A 19,534-nucleotide genomic window follows, 5' to 3' on the forward strand; every position below is an offset into this window, starting at 1 on the left:
AGTCTTCTCACAGCAGTGGAAGAAAATTATTAGGAAAAACAAGGGAAGCATTGGAGCAACAAGGAAAAGGTGAATCACATCTACATACATGGAATTATCTTGGAAAGGAAGGGCTGTGTTCCATTCCAGGTCATACATGTACTGTCTGACTTTGGCAAAATTACTTCCAGCTTCTGTTTCTCACCTATGTTGAGAATAACATGAATGCTTGCAGAGCTGTTTCAGTTCTTTGAAAGATAGATGTAGGTTCTGCAAAAGAAAAACAATTGGTTGAACCTAGAGAAAACACTTTACGTTGCATGTGGTTTCATGGAAGCACAATTGAACTCATTAATTGGCAAACATTATCATGAAGCTACAGAAAATTAATGAAAAAGGGAAAAGATTAAGCGATCAACCTTTACACAGCATCCAATCTCCTTACGTCACTTTGACACTTGGCAGTCAAATAATTTTTCTGCCTGAGTCTATAATTCTCATCCAATGATTGTTTTAGGAATGCAACGAAGAGTTTTAATACTTGAACCAGGAGGAAAAGCTTATCTAGCAAATGCACCAGTTTTGCAGAGGCCACTGTGCTGTTATATAAATGTGACCCAATCATGCTGGAAATGCTCAAGAGTAGGATCTGCAATCTAAAGCATCAGATGATCATATAGGTTGGTTGGTTCATATTGCACTTGTCCATGTGCGAAGTGGTCAAGCCTGTCTCAGTTCCCCATGGTTTTCTTGTAGACCCTTTACCTGCTCGGTCCCCACACCGTCAGTAAATTTTTCCCAGCATTCCAGACGTGCTACCCAGAATTTCCATCATCTCTAGCAAGCACCATCCCTGTGACAGCTGAAACTATGACAGTTGCAAATCCAGAATATTTTGAGGTTACCAGATTGGAGGTAATTGCCTCAAAGAAAACATTAGCAGGCTGAGGAAAGAGAAGTGAAAAAGAGGTAGCTGAAGGTCATCTCCAGTTTTCCCTTCAGGACTGTAACAGGTCATTAGCTTGATTTCATTTGATTTCAGCTTCTGTCTCAATATGTAGCCAGAGGCTGTTGTTTTGAGTTCAGCATTGCTTCTTGAATAAACTACCCTTAGGCTAAAATCAATTCTGAGGCTACACTTCCAGCTGTGACCTTTCTGCTTAGTAAAGCCTCTTCTAACAATGTCTTTTTTCCCAACTATATAAGAGATGGAGACTACAAGTCTAGAGACTAAAAGGGAAAGAAAGCTTAATGCAAAATAAGGAAGGGAAAAAACAAAGCAGGGCTGTTTACCAGAAAGTTATTGTTTCCCTACCTGCTAACACCCTTTAACGTCAAGGGCAATGAAAGGTGAGCTCAGAGACCACAGCAGCCTTTGATAAGTAGGTGCACAGTCAGAGCTGCTGTGTATTCCTCTCCCCCAAGGGAGCTGCTGCCTTCACCAGACGCCTGGGGGGGCAGAGATAATGAGCCTAATCGAAGCAAATTGCTGGAACACAAAGGCACTTTATGAGAAGGTAAATATGGTTGATGAGCCACGCATGCATATGACGTGTGTCTTTCCAACACATACCTCTCTCTTTTTATTTCTCGGTAGCAAAATACACACGTGCACCTGTCCTCTGAAAGAGATTTTGCTCTTCTCACTACCCTGGTACTCTATTCCATTTACTGTGTCCCCCCCCTCCCCAAATCCTCCCATCAAACTAAAATAAACCCTAGTTTCAGCCTTCATTCCTTACTAGTTACAGGTCTATGTCTTTGGAAAGTTAACATTCCTCATGTCAGTGGCCTTAAGGAACATGATGGTGCTCAGAATCTGTATGTATCAAAAATAATAGCTGTTGTTTAATGTTCCAGCTCTATTCAACTTACAGACATCGATGAATCATTAAATCTAATGAAGAAGGTAGATTAGAAAAAACTCAGATCCTTGGAATCATTTGTTTTTCCATATGATTATCTTAAAAAGTGTTCTGTGTTCATATAAACTTAAGACATGAAATTTGCCTGTCTTGTCCAATCCATCTGCCTGCCTACCTTCCATGAGCTATGCCACTGTCACAAATCCAGTCATTTTTGTAACTTGTAACCAAAGATTGCCTCTGTTGGTGCATGGGGCTAGTACTGGGGACTTGTGGTTATAAATGTTCACTCCTACGTGAGCAGAAACCCGCTGATCAGTAATTGCCTATTTGGCAAATAAATGATCACATCACCTCATACCATCACTGTCACTTACAAGCCCATCTCCACAGGGAGCACTCTATTACCTCCAGAGTCGATTACTCATGTGCTGGGGTGTGGGTGTGTGTGCAACCACATAATGATGCATCTGAATGCTTCCCCTCCAAGATCACAGACTGCTCACCTATGCTTATTCACAATTAATTTGTGCAGATTTTGAATGTTGGCGATAAGGCCAGAATAGCAATAGCAATAACATTTAGACTTATATATTGCCCCATAGTGCTTTACAGCACTCTCTCGGCGGTTTACAATGTCATCATAATTGCCCCCAACAATCTGGCTCCTCATTTTACTGACCTCGGAAGGATGGAAGGCTGAGTCAACCTTGAGTTGGTCAGGATCAAATTCCTGGTGCGTGTGCAAAGTTAGCCTGCAATACTGCATTCTAACCAATTCACCACCATGGCACAGTAGAACCAGGATGATGGGGTAAAGTAGTTAAAATGGGTACTCTGACTTGTTGTAAGAGAAGAAGAGAACGAACCTGGAGGACAGAGTCAACAGAGGAATCAGCCTGGAGTCATTACATTCTCACAAGCAGTTTAAGTTCAACCATTCTTGAATCCTGTTAACTCTTATCTAGCACCATTTTAGCGTTGACTTTAGTTGACTAAATTCTTACATATAGGCATGAGTAATAAATCTGTTTAACTGGAGCTTATCATGTCCTGATTCTTTGCACCCAGCAGTTTATGGGGTATAGAAAGTGACCCCAGCTTCCATCCTTTCTTAAAGAACTTTTGAGTCACAATCATGATATTTTGATTAAAACTACATATCATGTCCTTTCCTTAAAATGGTTCAAGCAACATAGCAAAGGGGTGAGACGATATGAGCCCTGGATGCATGATCACTGCCAAACTGGAATGGCTACCACAGGGTTAAGGATCTAAAGATCAGCCATAGACAATGGCACTCTGTTTTTTACATTAGCTCCCCTGAATCTTACCCACCTGGCTATTGGCTAATCCAAGGCTGGACAACCTGTAAGGCCCACACGTGGTTCCTTCAGATATCAAGATTTTGGTAGCAAAGCATCAGCTAATAAATATGTGGCTTCTTGCCCATTTTGTAATATTTTTGTAAAGCTGTATAAACTATTGATTAATCCCAATATATTTACAAATATATAAAGCACATATACATGTAACCCCCCCAAACCTTGGGTAGCATAACATCTCTACCCATTGCCTCCCTTTGACACCAAAAATGTACACTGAGAAGAATAGTTTCCTAGCCTTGGGTTAGACCTATAATGTTTACTGGAACACCCAACACACTTTATTTCTGGAGGAAGAAATGGCAGACTGAAGATGGGTCTGCAAAAAAAAAATGCGGCTGACAACAGCAGTGAAGAAGCCAGTAAGTAGATCAGCTCTTTGAATTGCTCCAAACAAAAAGAGAATGGGAGATTTCCCACAAGTGCTCCAGACAGTTTCTCCTCATGAGATGACCACAAAATAGAAGTCTCCAACCGTTTTTGACCACTGGGAGAAGAGGGAATAGCTGTCTTGCTCAAACTGCAGGTGAAGCTTTTAAAAGGACACTGAGTTCACATACTTCCTTTTCTAATCACATTCCCAAATTGCTTATTACACTTTATGGCTATTAGAAATCTTCGGATCAATAAGTCTAGATGAGTCTACTTTCAGTTTTCAATGAAATAAAATTTTACCTACAAGCTTAAGAACTTAAAAAGATTGAAACAAGCAGCACAAAACTAATTAAAATTTTTATTTTAGAAAGTTATAAACTGATTAAGGGTCCCCATAAATTAGATATTTAGGTTTTGGAATTAAGTATAACAATTCTTCCCATGGAAATGTCTACTTATTTTGAACAAGTAGGGAAGTCAATTGCAAAAATAGGACACTAGAGGGAAGTTTGGTTAACAATTACAGGATGACACAAAATATTATTACATTGGAAATACTGAAGGATTCTTTCAAAACATGGAATCAGAAGTTAATTTCAACAATGTCTGTAGCAATGTTTGCTTCTACGGATGGAACTTTGTACTTTCAGACTTATTTATTTATTTATTTATTGATGGGATTTATATCCCGCCCTATCTCCTGAAGGACTCAGGGCGGCTCACAATAAAACATATAATAAGTGCATAAATCAAGATAAATGAAATTGAGAACATCAGTGCAATAAAAAATTAGAGAATTTAAAAATGAATTAAAAATACTAAATATAAATTAATTAAGATGCCTGTCAGTCTAGGTCAGCTTGGTGGAACAGGTGTGTTTTGAGGCCGCGGCGAAAGGATTGGAGGTTTTGGGCTATCCGAAGCTCAGGGGGGAGCTGATTCCATAGGGTTGGTGCTCCCACAGAGAAGGCCCTCCCCCTGGGGGTCGCCAGCCGACATTGCCTAGCTGACGGTACCCTGAGGAGGCCTTCTCTGTGTGAGCGTACTGGACGATGGGAATTTGTTCCCGGCAGCAGATGGTCCTGCAAGTATCCCGGACCTAAGCCATGTAGGGCTTTAAAGGTAAGTACCAGCACCTTAAATCTCACCCGGAGGGCAACTGGTAGCCAATGCAGCTCCCGCAGGAGGGGTGTAATATGGGAGTATCGGGAAGCTCCCATCACAACCCGCGCAGCTGCATTCTGCACCAGCTGAAGCCTCCGGGTGGTCTTTAAGGGCAGCCCCATGTAGAGAGCATTACAGTAATCAATACGGGAGGTAACGAGTGCGTGGGTGACTGTACGTAGGGCATCTCGGTCCAAAAAGGGGCGTAATTGGTATATAAGACGAATCTGGGCAAATGCCCCCCTAGCCACGGTTCCCATGTGATCTTCAAAACTGAGTCGTGAATCTAGGAGGACGCCCAGATTGCGTGCTTTATCAATGGGAGGTAACATCTCTCCTCCTATAGTCAGAGATGGAACCTCTTGGACTAAACGAGATGACGGTATGTACAGCCACTCAGTCTTGGCCGGGTTGAGTCGAAGCCTGTTTTCTCCCATCCAAATCTGTACCGCTTCCAGACAACGGGACATCACATCGAGGGCATCACTGGGTTGGTTCGGGGTGGAGATGAATAGCTGGGTATCATCAGCATATTGATGATATTTCACCCCGAAGCTACGGATGATCTCTCCCAGCGGCTTCATATAGATGTTGAACAGGAGGGGCGAGAGCACCGAACCCTGAGGCACTCCACAATTAAGAGGCCTAGGGCTTGACCTCTGCCCTCCTGCCAACACCGTCTGCGAACGGTCCGAGAGGTAGGAGGAGAACCAACGCAGAACGGTGCCTCCCACTCCCAGCCCCTCAAGACGACGCAGTAAGATACCATGGTCGATGGTATCAAAAGCCGCTGATAGATCTAATAGGACCAGGACAGAAGAATAACCTCTATCTCGGGCCCGCCAGAGATCATTCACCAGCGCGACCAATGCCGTCTCCGTGCTGTGCCCCGGTCTGAAACAAGATTTTGCAAGATTTTGTTAATGTAGCCTTATAATAAAGTAGAACTAGTTCATCTAATCACGTTTCCTGTCAAATAATCTGGCCACCTAATGAGAAGAGAGAACTCATTAGGAAAGATCCTGATGTTGGGAAAGATTGAAGGCAAAAGGAGAAGGGGACAGCAGAGGATGAGACAGATAGTGTTATCAAGGCAGCGGGTATGAGTTTGGGCAGACTTAGGGAGACAGTGGAGGATGGGGGGCCTGACATGCTTTGATCCATGGAGTTGTGAAGAGGCAGACATGACTTAGCGACTGAGCAATAGCAGCAACAATACACACATGTGTATGTATGGATTGCAATTACAATCTTTAATACATTTTTTTAAAAAAAATGAGAACATCAAAAATTCTTATATTCTGCCTGATTTTCACTGTCCTCCACTGTACAATGAACACAGACATCCTGTTTGGGACTATGGTAGTTGTTATCCAATCCAAATTATTTGGAGGTCATCAAGTTACTTAATCCAGTACAATTTGAGAACATCATTTTGGGACACATTGGTCATATCAGGTGAGCAAACCATGCTACCAATATCCCTGAACACATTACTTAGCTAAGGACTTCAATATAGTAATCTCTGCATTTCTTTGATGGCAATGAAAATGTGGCAATGGTCCTTCAGGATCATGACGATGGGACCATCTTTTTGGTCAGCAGACTGGCATTTTCAGCAGTAAGATATACATTAAGATAGTTTGAACATTGTATTGCAGAAATCTTGGGACTTTTTCTTTTTTCATGCAAAATGTGAGTTAAGACTTCTTCTTATGCTCGCTAACATATCACTGTTTGGTTTTCACAGTCTTAAATAAGTGAATCTTGAAATTGTATATGAAAAATATTATATATAATGAGTTCTGCATTTAAAAGTCTGCTGTTTCTGACTTTCAGCTTTTTTCTCTAGGACTTTCTACCATTGTGAGGCTATTATATCAGTAGCCCCTAATGGTAGCAAATATTTTTCTGCCCTTTGCAGTAGGAAATGAGTCAGTAAAATGGAATCAAAAGTGCCAAACTCAAATGAATCATTTAACAACTAATAAAATATTTAAAAACTAAACATCACCTAAGCATATTTTAAAATCCTTTATTCTGTAATACAGACCGCAACTGTCGTAATGTCTATATCTATACTTCCTTGTCAAAAGATGTTAGAAACTAGTTCAAGTATGGTTCAGTTTAAAAGACAGGAAACAAAGGAATAAACAGAATGTAAAGTAATGGGAGGGGAGTAACAATGAAGTTGAATATTATGTAATGTACTCAAGCTGATGGCTCAGAATTTGACATATAGAAAAGCAATTTATATATTTTCGGTGTTTTCTGGGAACAGGGAAGAAGTCATCAGTTGTAGCAGAAGTCATCTGACCAGTTTAAACCAGAAACCTGAATGCAAAACGTAAGAAATCTATCTATCTATCTATCTATCTATCTATCTATCTATCTATCTATCTATCTATCATCTATCTATCTATCTATCTATCTATCATCTATCTATCTATCTATCTATCTATCTATCTATCTATCTATCTATCTAAATATCTATCTATCTATCTATCTATCTATCTATCTATCCATATCTATCTATCATCTATCTATCTATCTATCTATCTAAATATCTATCTATCTATCTATCTATCTATCTATCTATCTATCTATCATCTACCTATCTATCTATCTATCTATCTATCTATCTATCTATCTATCTATCTATCTATCTAAATATCTATCTATCTATCTATCTATCTATCTATCTATCTATCTATCTATCTATCTATCTAAATATCTATCTATCTATCTATCTATCATCTACCTATCTATCTATCATCTATCTATCTATCTATCTATCTATCTATCTATCTATCTATCTATCTATCTATCTAAATATCTATATCTATCTATCTATCTATCTATCTATCTATCTATCTATCTATCTATCTATCTATCTATCTATCTATCTATCTAAATATCTATCTATCTATCTATCTATCTATCTATCTATCTATCTATCTATCTATCTATCTATCTATCTATCTATCTATCTATCTATATCTACATCTACATCTATCATTCCCTATCTATCATCATCCATCTATCTTTGTTTTCTTTTCCACACTGCAGACGAGGCTTTGTGATGAGAGCTGGAGTTCTGGCAGATAGTGTACTTGCTACAGATGAACTGGGTTTCTCTTTTTTCCAGAAAACTGGGCAAAGTGTCTGCTTGTGGAAATCTTGAAAGGAGATACAGGAGAATTAGAGACCTTAGCATCATGCCTGTTATGTATTAGGCTTTATTGGAACACCTAAAGCTTGTATAAGAGTCACCACCAGGCGGCGTTGAACTGTAACTGTTTTGGCGGGAAGCATTTTTGGCGGGAAACAGAGGTTAAATCCGATTGGTTGGTTGAGTACCTGGCCAGGTACTGGCCAGATATATATAAGAGTGCTGTTAGCCCCTATTCCCCAGTACAGTCACTTCCACCAAATAAAGAGCTGTTATGTTGTACTCATCGTCTCGGCGTCCTTCCTGCTCTCCAGAACCCACTACACAACAATGCCTATACCTCATTTGTAAGATTCATTAAGACATCTTGAAAAATAGTTGCCTACAGTTTCATCCTCCAACTTCTATCTTGACAGACCTCTGGAGAGCAAGAGGAGGTGGCAGGAGAGCAGCACTCCCGGGTCCTGCACAAGGGAGGCCGGTCCTTCCCACTTCCAATTGTGGGTGGTAAGGATGCTGGCTTGTTGGGGAAAGCCTTCCCTCACGCAGCTCTCCCGCCACCCTCTCCTCTTCTCCAGAGATCTGCAGGGGAGACAGAGATCTGGAGAACAAGGTGCAGCCTCCATATTGGCCACTTCTACCTCTCCAAGCCCTCTTCAGTTAAACATACTGTACATTATATATAAATTAAAACACAGCCAAAAAGAAAACATAGTTAAACCACTAATTACAGCGCTTCACATATTTTCTGGGAAAACCATCTTTATTGATGTTAGGAAGGAAAAGCAAACCTTATTAAGGGAAGGGAATTGAAAACCCCAAAAGGTCTTGTTCTTTCTAATCTGCCTTCCCTTTCAGCCTTTAGTTCTCATTACTTTATTATTATGTATTTAAGAGGAAGATCAAAGGCCTCCATAGCTCAGGATACTCACCTTAAAATCAGAACCCAGAAAAATTTAGTTAATCCACAATACCACCCTATGAAGAATGATCTTTGGGCCCTGAGAGCATGCAGGTGTCCAGTCAGAATATTAGTAGCACACCTGTCAGCAACTGGAAGTGCATAAGTCCATGTACTTCCCTTCCCTGTCTCACAACTCAGTCCATACATCCTTTAATTTTCAGACACATCTTTTTCTCATAAGCTCCTTAAAAACCCACAAGGTATACTGTAAGCAGGAAAAATAAATCTAGCACTCCTGAATTCTTTTCCCAAGGGGGAAAGGAAAGTTCATAGCCTGCAGATAGTTATTGTTACTAAAGGCAACAATAAATAATCCATTTTGCAGCTCTCTCCTGTTACTACATCCTGTTACCTCCAGAATGTGGCCTGGGATTGCACAAGGGGCTAGGCCACAGGTCGGCAACCCGCGGCTCTGGAGCCACATGCGGCTCTTTGAGCCGTCCCATGCGGCTCCCAGGCCTCCTCCCTCTGCCATGTTTACTTTTGGGGGGAAAAAGTGGCACTAAAAAAATTTAATCAATTTAAACTTCTCACAAAAAAACTTGAAAAGTTTAAATTGATTGGTTGGTTTGTGGGACTGCCCACAAACCGTTTGTGGGTCCGCCCACAAACCTCTTTGTTTTTTTAACTGCACTTGGCAGAGTGGAGGAAGAGACGGGAGAACTAAAAAGGTGAGTAGGGTGGGGTGGCGGAGGCTTGCATATCTGCTGCCTTCGCCACCTCTTCGTTTGTGGTGTGGGGGTAGGGTTAGGGTTGCCTCCCCTTCTCCTCGCCATGGCTAGAAGCTCCGACGAGAAGGCTCGTTTCCCCCCCTTCCTTCTCCTCACCGAGGATAGCAGCCCCGATGGGGAGAAGGCTCGTTTCCCCCCCCTTCCTTCTCCTCGCCGAGGCTAGCAGCCCCGGTGGAGAGAAGGCTCATTCCCCCCCCCTTCCTTCTCCTCGCTGAGGCTAGCAGCCCCGATGGGGAGAAGGCTCGTTTCCCCCCCCTTCCTTCTCCTCGCTGAGGCTAGCAGCCCCGATGGGGAGAAGGCTCGTTTCCCCCCCCCCTTCCTTCTCCTCGCTGAGGCTAGCAGCTCCGATGGGGAGAAGGCTCGTTTCCCCCCCTTCCTTCTCCTCGCTGAGGCTAGCAGCTCCGAGGGGGAGAAGGCTCGTTTCCCCCCCCTTCCTTCTCCTCGCCGAGGCTAGCAGCCCCGGCGAGGGAGAAGGCGTGTCCCCCCTTCCTTCTCCCTGTCGTGGCTAGCAGCCCCGGCAGGGAGAAGGGGCGATATGCCCTCCCCTTCCTATGAGGGGAGGCGGCAGGAGCTCGCCGGGGCTGCTGCTGCTACATCTCGCCTCTCCCTTTGCTGTTTGGACCAGCGTGGGACTGCTTGGACCCGTGCGCTAAAATCCCCGCCATGGCCGCCTCCGCTCCACTCTGGGCAGGGAGTGCCTAGTCAGGCCCTCCTCAGTCTGCGGAGGAGCGAGGCGCTGCGGGAATCTCCGCCGGTGCTAGTCCTGGGGTGGTTGGGACGGAGCGCCGTCGCTCTGCTCGGGCGCTTTTGGCGGGACGGGGAAGAAGTGGCACGCGCAGATTGAAGTTCTCTCTCTCTCTCTTTCTCTCTTTGGCGGCGGCGGGGAAGAGAGAGAGAAGGATAAGGGAGGGGGCGAGGCGTTAAAACCCCCGCTCCAGTGGCCTCCTCCAGACTAGCGAGGATGTTGCCTGAGGTAATGGTGGGCGAGGGAGGCGGAGGCGAGCTGGGCAGAGCAGAGCCGAGCAAAGAGAGGATGGCAGGCAGCCCCACCAGAGCCGGCTGACGGGAAGAGAGAGAGAGTGCGCGCGCACTCTCCAAACTGCTACCATCCTCTTTGCACAGCTGCTGCGTTCGTCCGTGTTTCTTTTACTTTCTTTCAAACACGGAGGAATGCAACAGCTCTGCAAATGGGGCAGCGGCGGTTTGAAGAGCTGCTGCATTCATCAAACGCAGAGGTTTGGAGGTCCCGGGAGAGGGGCAGGGCATTCAGGTGGCTCTGGCAGCGCCCAGGCAGAAGGCGCCGCAGCAACCCAGTGCCCGTCGCCTGCGAGTCCGTCCCTCCCCCCCCGTGTAAGCTGGCGGCACTGGGCAGCGACAGGTGCGTGCGGCTCAGGATGCGGTGTGGGTGTAGGGGTGGTGTATGTTTTTGCTTGTTCTGCGCATGCGCATGCGTGCCCACATGCATGCCCACATGCGCGTGCACATTTTGCGGCTCCCACTTTTTTGTGTGTATGACAGAACCGGTTCTGAGTGGCTCCTTTGCTGTTTTGGGTTGCTGACCCCTGGGCTAGGTTAAAATCCAGTTGAGTTGTTCGCAGCCAGCTGTTCAGTACAGACCTTGCCAATGTGATTTTAAGAGCCCAGGAAGGGATAGGAAAACCTAAGGAAAACTTTGCAATCAATAAACCATGATGGACTACGCTTGTTTTGTCTTGTTCTGATTCTCCTCCCCAGCAGCAGCCCATCGATTTCAGAACTGCATGGCCACAAAGGTAGAGGCATTCAGCTTAGAGAGAGATTTGCATTTCAGCCAGGGTCAGGCCATATGCCCCCAAGCAAAGGAAAAAGCCAATCCAGCAGGCCAGAAGGCAGCCCAGCCACTGTGCCCCTCTTGCTTCTCCCCCCCCCCCAGCTGCCTCCTTTGGAGCTGTCCTGATTCCAACGGGCCTGCCAGCATAGATCTGCCAGTGTTGTCCTGCAAAGCACAGCTCACCTTGCGCTCTTGCCTGCCACCAGGCCAGCAGGCCTGTTGGGATCAGGAAGGCTCCGAAGGAGGTAGCTGCAGGGGGGGAGGGAGCAGGAGGTTTTCCAGCAGGTGCCACCAGGCCTGCAAACGTGGGGCTGCCCCTCTGCTTTTCAACCCCAAAATTCTGGAGTAAAGTTGGGCAGCCTCTGAGCGCCCCTGACAAGCTGCAAATCTGCTTTTCGCTTCCTTCCTTTCCTCAGCTATTTTCAAAGCTTCCTCAGATAGCCATTTTGCTTTCTTGCATTTCTTTTTCTTTGGGATGGTTTTAGTTGCTACCTGTTGTACACCGTTGCGAACCTCTGTCCATAGTTCTTCAGGCACTCTATCAGATCTAATTCCTTAAATCTATTTGTCACCTCTACTGTATATTCAACAGGGATGTGATTTAATTCATACCTGAGTGGCCTAGTGCTTTTCTCTACTTTCTTCAGTTTAAGCCTAAACTTTGCAACGAGAAGCTCATGGTCTGAGCCACAGTCAGCTCCTGGTCTTGTTTTTACTGACTGTATAGAGCTTCTCCATCTTTGGCTGCAGAGCATATAGTCAATCTGATTTCTGTGTTGACCGTCTGGTGATGTCCATGTGTAAAGCCGTCTCTTGGGTTGTTGGAAAAGAGTGTTTGCTATGACCATCGTATTCTCTTGACAAAATTCTATCAGCCTGTGCCCTGCTTCATTTTGTACTCCAAGGCCAAACTTGCCTGTTATTCCGGTTATCTTTTGGCTTCCTACTTTAGCATTCCAATCCCCCATGATGATAAGGACATCATTTTTTGGTTTTAGTTCTATAAGGTGCTGTAGGGCTTCATAGAACTGGTCAATTTCATCCTCTTCAGCACTGGTGGTTGGGGCATAGACTTCGACTACTGTGACATTGAATGGTTTGCCTTGGATTCAAACTGAGATCATTCTGTCATTTTGGGGATTGTATCCCAATATTGCTTTTCCTACTCTTTTATTGACTATGAAGGCTACTCCATTTCTTCTGAGGGATTCTTGCCCGCAGTAGTATACCTGATGGTCATCTGAATTAAATTCACACATTCCTGTCCATTTTAGTTCACTGATTCCTAAGATGTCGATGTTCAGTCTTGTCATCTCTTGTTTCACCACATCCAGCTTTCCTTGATTCATGGATCTTACATTCCAGGTTCCTATGGAGAAAAAATCTTTACAGCATCGGACTTTCCTTTCACCACCAGATACATCCACAGCTGAGCGTCCTTTCGGCTTTGGCCCAGTCGCTTCATTCTTTCTGGCGCTACTACTACTAGCCCTCTGCTCTTCCCCAGTAGCATATTGGATGCCTTCCGACCTGAGGGGCTCATCTTCCAGCGTCATATCTTTTTGCCTTTTGGTACTGTCCATGGGGTTTTCATGGCAAAGATACTGGAGTGGGTTGCCATTTCCTTCTCCAGTGGCTCACGTTTTGTCAGAACTCTCTGCTATGACCTTTCCGTCTTGGGTGGCCCTGCACGGCATAGCTCATAGCTTCACTGAATTACGCAAGCCCCTTTGCCACGACAAGGCAGTAATCCATGAAGGGGTAAGACTGATTACAAGCGCCTTATCAATTAAGAATGATAATGTGTTAAAAATCCATTGTGTTTGTTGAGACCCTTTGAGATCTCTAAAATACTTTGATGTATTTGAGTTCAGCAATCTCTTACTGAATAATTAACATATTAGTTATGTCTCATTTTTCCAAAATAGTCCATCTGAGATCTGCAATGGATGTCCTGAGAGATTTAAATGCTCTTACTTTGTCCTTGAATATTGATGTTAAGCTTGTGTAATTTATATATATATACTGTATATTTTGCAAATTGGATTGTTTGTCCTTTGCAGAATCCATAGGGACATTGCTGGCAGATGATGTCATATCTCACATTAGAGAAAGAATAAGTAAAGAAACCACTAATCGTGTTTGTGTGGTTGTTGGTGCCTATAGTTAGGCTGTTGGTGTAAAAGTGGGGGCAAGCTGGGTTTATTGCAGGTTCTCATACTAACATAGTGTTGTGATTCAGGGTCAGCCTGTGGGTTCGGCAGTTGGGTCGGACGACGACTCAGAGGAGGAGGGGGGTGTTGAAGATCTTGCTGATGATAGCCCTCAGGCAGGCCCCTCCCACTTGGTCACCATGGAGACCCAGCTGTGTGAGCCTGACAGTGTGGATGAAGATGACCCACAGCTGGCCCTGTTCGAGGACGCCCGACGCAGGAGGCAGTCAAGTAGGAGCAAGCAGAGGAAGGCTGTGGGGCTTCTCGGAAGGAGGCAAAGAGAGGCCACGCCCTGAACTCTTTATAAAGGGAATGTTTGGGGAGGGCTGGTTTGCTGAAAGCAACCGCTCCGATAGTGTTTCAAAGTTCCTGTATCTTGGTATGTGTTTTGTTTGTTTTTGTAATAAATTTGGCAGACGTATTCCAGCCTCTTGCCGTTTATAAAGGGGTTGCCTTTTCTGCAAGGCCGGTAGCAGGCTGGTACAGAACAGTTTGCTTTCAGCCACCCACCCCTTACTAATATTATGGAGCAGCTACGTGCTGAGAATGCCCAGCTCACCCAGCAACTCACTTTGCTGGCAGCTCAGGTGGCTCAACTGCAAGCTCAGGTTCATGCTGCACCCCCACCCAGGAGAAAATGCCAAGTTGCAATGCCAGATAAATTTACAGGCACTCCAGAACTGTTTCCTGCTTTCCTGGGACAATGCCAGCTCTTTATCAGCGTGAGAGCAGCTGATTTCCCCACTGACCGGGATAAGGTGGGGTTTGTGTTAAGCCTTCTTTCGGGTGATGCAGCTCGTTGGGGCACGCCTCTGCTGGCTCAACCTAGCCCATTGTTGGACAACTTTGTGGGGTTTTGTGATCATATGCGTCTGATGTATGAGGACCCTATTAAGATGCAGACTGCTACTCGACGTCTGAAAGCTCTGAGGCAGGGTCAACGCCCCCTACAGGGCTATATCAGCGATTTCCGGCTGCTTAGCCAGGATTCCGCCTGGAATGAGGCTGCGCTCGTGGGTGCCTTCCAGGATGGATTGTCGGAGGAGATGTTGGATGAGCTGGCCCGTGTGGATATTCCCTCAGACCTGAATGAGCTGATCCATCTCTGCCTGCGGATCGATGCTCGGTTGCAGCAGCGAAGGAGTCGCCGTGCCACCCCACAGACCCCTGCCGCCCCTGTTGTGCGTGAGCCCCCAGTTCAAAGGGAGGAGCCAATGGAGCTGGGTGCCGCCAGGTCTCGTCTATCGGTGACTGAAATGAACAGACGACGATCGGGGGGGTTGTGTTTTTACTGTGGGGACCCTGGACATTTGGCTGCTTTTTGCCCAAAGAAGCGACAGCGGGCATCAGTGATCGAGTCTTCCCCGAGAAAGTCCCCTACTTTTCTGTCGGGAAACGCCCCGAGCCCGATCTAGACGGTGTGATAGATCGGGCGTCCCACAACAACACTGAGCGACGTCTTTCCGATGCTGCCTGTGGACCTCCACGGCATCTGATATTGGAGGCATGTCTGATCCTTCCTGGCAAGCCAGAGGGGATTCCAGTCCATGCCTTAATTGACTCTGGGGCCACCACAAATTTTATGGACTCAGCATTTGTGGCCAAATGGGCTGTTCCCCAGTGCCCGGTGGATCCGCCCATGTTAGTGGAGACTATCGATGGTCGAGTGCTCCTGTCTGGGCCAATTACGGCCGCCACGCAACCATTATGTATGGCCATCAGTTCCCATGTGGAGGCCATCCAGTTCTATATCACCTCAGACCTGCACTTCCCCGTGGTCTTGGGACTGGCGTGGCTCCGGGCGCATGACCCACAGATCTATTGGTCACAGAACTTGGTCACCTTCCCAAGCTTGCAGTGCGTGGACCACTCCCGCCATATCTGTGCCGGCCAGGTGGAGGGTTTCCCAGGGGTTTCCTTGCCTCCTGAACTGTCCAACTTTGCTGATGTGTTCAGCGAGACAGAGGCGGATCAATTACCCCCGCACAGGCCCTATGACTGCCCCATTGATTTAGTCCCTGATGCGCCTCTCCCAGTGGGGCGTTTGTACTCCATGTCGGACCCCGAGTTGGCTGCATTGCGGGACTTTCTGGAGAAGAATTTGGCTCGCGGTTTCATCCGGCCCTCGTCCTCGCCAGTGTCTGCACCCGTGCTCTTCGTCAAAAAGAAGTCGGGCGAATTACGGCTTTGCTGCGATTACAGAAAACTCAACGCCATCACGGTGTGCAACCGTTACCCGCTGCCCCTCATCCCCGAACTCTTGGACCGACTCCGGGAGGCTAAGATCTTCACGAAACTGGACCTGCGTGGAGCTTACAACCTCGTCAGGGTTCGGCCGGGTGATGAGTGGAAGACGGCGTTTGGTACTCGCTATGGACATTTTGAGTACACGGTGATGCCGTTTGGCCTGACCAACGCCCCCGCTGTGTTTCAGCATTTCATGAATGACATTTTCCGGGATTTGTTGGATCAGTTTGTCGTGATCTACTTGGACGACATCCTGATCTACTCCCCGTCACGTGAGGTGCACCATCAGCATCTCCATCAGGTCCTGCAGCGACTCTGAGAACATCGGCTGTTTGCCAAGTTGGAGAAGTGCCAGTTCTACCGGGTGACCATCGATTTCCTGGGTCACCGCATTTCTCCTGAGGGCATCGCCATGGAGCCGAGTAAGGTTGAGTCTTTGCAGAGTTGGCAACCCCCGCGTCGCGTGAAGGATGTTCAGCGACTTCTTGGATTTGCCAACTATTACCGAACTTTCATCCCTGGGTTTGCTGCCTTGACAGCCCCCCTCACCCGGCTGCTGCAGAAGAAGACTCGGTTCCAGTGGAATGCACCAGAACAACAGGCTTTCCAGACTTTGAAGGAAGCCTTCATGAAGGAGCCCATCTTGAAGCATCCTGACCCGCAACGGCCGTTTGTTGTGGAGGCGGACGCCTCCGACATTGCCATTGGGGCGGTGCTACTCCAGGCAACGACGCCCAGCGGTACCCTCTTCCCTTGCGCGTACCATTCACGAAAACCGAACCCTTCGGAGCGCAATTATACAATCTGGGAGAAGGAGCTGCTGGCCATCAAAGCGGCGTTCGAGGCCTGGAGGCATCATCTGGAGGGAGCGCGGCATCAAATCGAGGTCCGGACGGACCATAAGAATCTGGAAAGCCTGCAGACCGCTCGGAATTTGAACCAACGCCAGATCCGGTGGTCTCTTTTCTTTGCGAGGTTTGACTTCCGGGTTCGGTACATACCTAGCGGGCACAATCAAAGAGCGGATGCTCTGTCCAGGAAGCCCGAATATTCCCGAGTGGAAGACAAGCTTCTGCCCAGGACAGTGATCCCCGTCGAGTCATTTGCTGCGGTGCGGGAGCCGGTTGATATACGGGCTCGGATCCGGGAGGCACAGCAGCAGGAGGTGTGGGTGGCTCAGCGGAAGGAGGAGGTGGGGCCAGATTCTCCTTGGACGGTCACGGATGGACTCTTGTATTATCGTGACCGGCTCTACGTTCCAGGAGGGCCACTCAGGGGACTCATCCTCAGCCAGTGTCACGATAACCCGGCAGCGGGGCATTTTGGCCTGTTCAAGACCCTGAACCTGGTCTCCCGTACCTTCTGGTGGCCCCGAGTCCGACACGACGTCCAGTCCTATGTCACCTCCTGCATCCCATGCAGGCAGGCCAAGTCAGCGACAGGGGCCCCGCCTGGATTACTGCAGCCCTTGCCAACACCCAAAAGACCCTGGGGGGCTGTGTCCATGGACTTTCTGACGGATTTACCCCCATCCTCTGGTTTTACGACAGTGTATGTGGTGGTGGACATGCTGACCAAGATGGCGCACTTCATCCCCTGTCGCGGCTTACCGTCAGCCCGTGCCACTAGTCGTATGTTCATTCAGCAGGTGTTTCGGCTGCACGGCCTCCCTGATAGAGTCGTCTCTGATAGGGGGGCCCAGTTTACAGCACGCTTCTGGGAGGAGTTGATGCATGCGTTGGATATCAAGATTTGCCTCTCGTCCACGCATCATCCTCAAACTGACGGGGGAACCGAGAAGGTCATCGGTATTCTGGAACAATATCTGCGCTGCTACGTCAATCTGCAGCAGAACAGTTGGGTGGACTACCTGGCCATAGCTGAGTTTGCATTCAACAATTCGCAGCACACCTCCACACAGATGACACCGTTCTTGGCCAATGTGGGATATCACCCCCGGTTTTTCCCCCTTTCTCCCGTGGACTCACCGGAGCCGGCAGCGAACGACTTCATGGCAGAGTTACAGGCGATCCATCGATTGGTGCGACGTCAGTTAGAGAAGGCCAAGGCCGATTAAAAAAGGTTTGCTGATCGGTCAAGACGGGATACGCCTCCACTATCGGTGGGGGATCGGGTCTGGTTGTCCACCAGGAACCTACCGTCAACACGGCCGGTGAGAAAGTTAGATCACCGATATTTAGGACCGTTCCCAGTCGAGGCTGTCATCAATCCGGTCGCCTATCGCTTAACTCTGCCACGTTCCCTGCGCGTGCACCCAGTCTTTCATCGGTCTCTGTTGGTCCCCGAGCAACCGGCTTGTCCACTCCGCCAAGCGGAACCTCCCCCATCAGGACCTCGTGATGGAGGCAGCACCCCTGAGTACGAGGTCGCCAGCATCAGGGATTCCCGTTGGCTGAAAGGTCGTTTCCAGTACCTAATTGAATGGAAAGGTTATGGACCAGAGGACTTCACCTGGGAAGACGCGACCGCCGTTCATGCCCCTGCGTTGGTGACTGCTTTTCATGAACAATTCCCATCCCGACCGCATCCGGATCGGCAGCCCCGGGGGAAGGGCCCTGCGGTGCGGGATAGTGTTGTGATTCAGGGTCAGCCTGTGGGTTCGGCAGTTGGGTCGGACGACGACTCAGAGGAGGAGGGGGGTGTTGAAGATCTTGCTGATGATAGCCCTCAGGCAGGCCCCTCCCACTTGGTCACCATGGAGACCCACCTGTGTGAGCCTGACAGTGTGGATGAAGATGACCCACAGCTGGCCCTGTTCAAGGACGCCGGATGCAGGAGGCAGTCAAGTAGGAGCAAGCAGAGGAAGGCTGTGGGGCTTCTCGGAAGGAGGCAAAGAGAGGCCACGCCCTGAACTCTTTATAAAGGGAATGTTTGGGGAGGGCTGGTTTGCTGAAAGCAACCGCTCCGATAGTGTTTCAAAGTTCCTGTATCTTGGTATGTGTTTTGTTTGTTTTTGTAATAAATTTGGCAGACGTATTCCAGCCTCTTGCCGTTTATAAAGGGGTTGCCTTTTCTGCAAGGCCGGTAGCAGGCTGGTACAGAACACATATATGTTCTATTGATGTGGAGTCCTTGGTGGTTTGTTTGCAGATGTTTCATTATCTAAGTGACATAGTCCAGAGGCCCCCAACTTTTTGGGCACCAAGGACCAGTTCTGTGGAGATAGGTTTTTTCTGTGGACCAGAGGGGGCGTGGTTTTGTGTGCTGCCTGCATCCACGGATGGGGCTTCACTTGTTTGCGTGGCCCGGTTGCTGGTATGCCACAGACTGGTGCCAGTCCATGGACCGGGGGTTGGAGACCCCTGACATAGTCAGTGCTGGTGAGTGGGATTTACTCCCAGTTTATATGCAGTAGTTTGCCCTGCCAGTGTCAGTAGGGGTGAAATTTCCTTGATGGGTATTAATTACTGATTGGTTGGTGTTAATCTTTGCTTATCCGGATGTTGGCTGCTGGAGGGGATGTACTCTGGTCTTTTTGTTTTCTTTTTAGCATTTTTATTGTCTCTTTTGAATGTTGTATAAATGTGGTTTATCTTTACATATGTATTGATGACTGATTTGTCTGAATGCCAACCTTCCAGGAATTCCTTAGGATGCCAACCTTCCAG

Source organism: Vipera berus (genome assembly GCF_964194415.1).
Source record: "Vipera berus genome assembly, chromosome: 2".
Lineage (NCBI taxonomy): Eukaryota > Metazoa > Chordata > Lepidosauria > Squamata > Viperidae > Vipera > Vipera berus.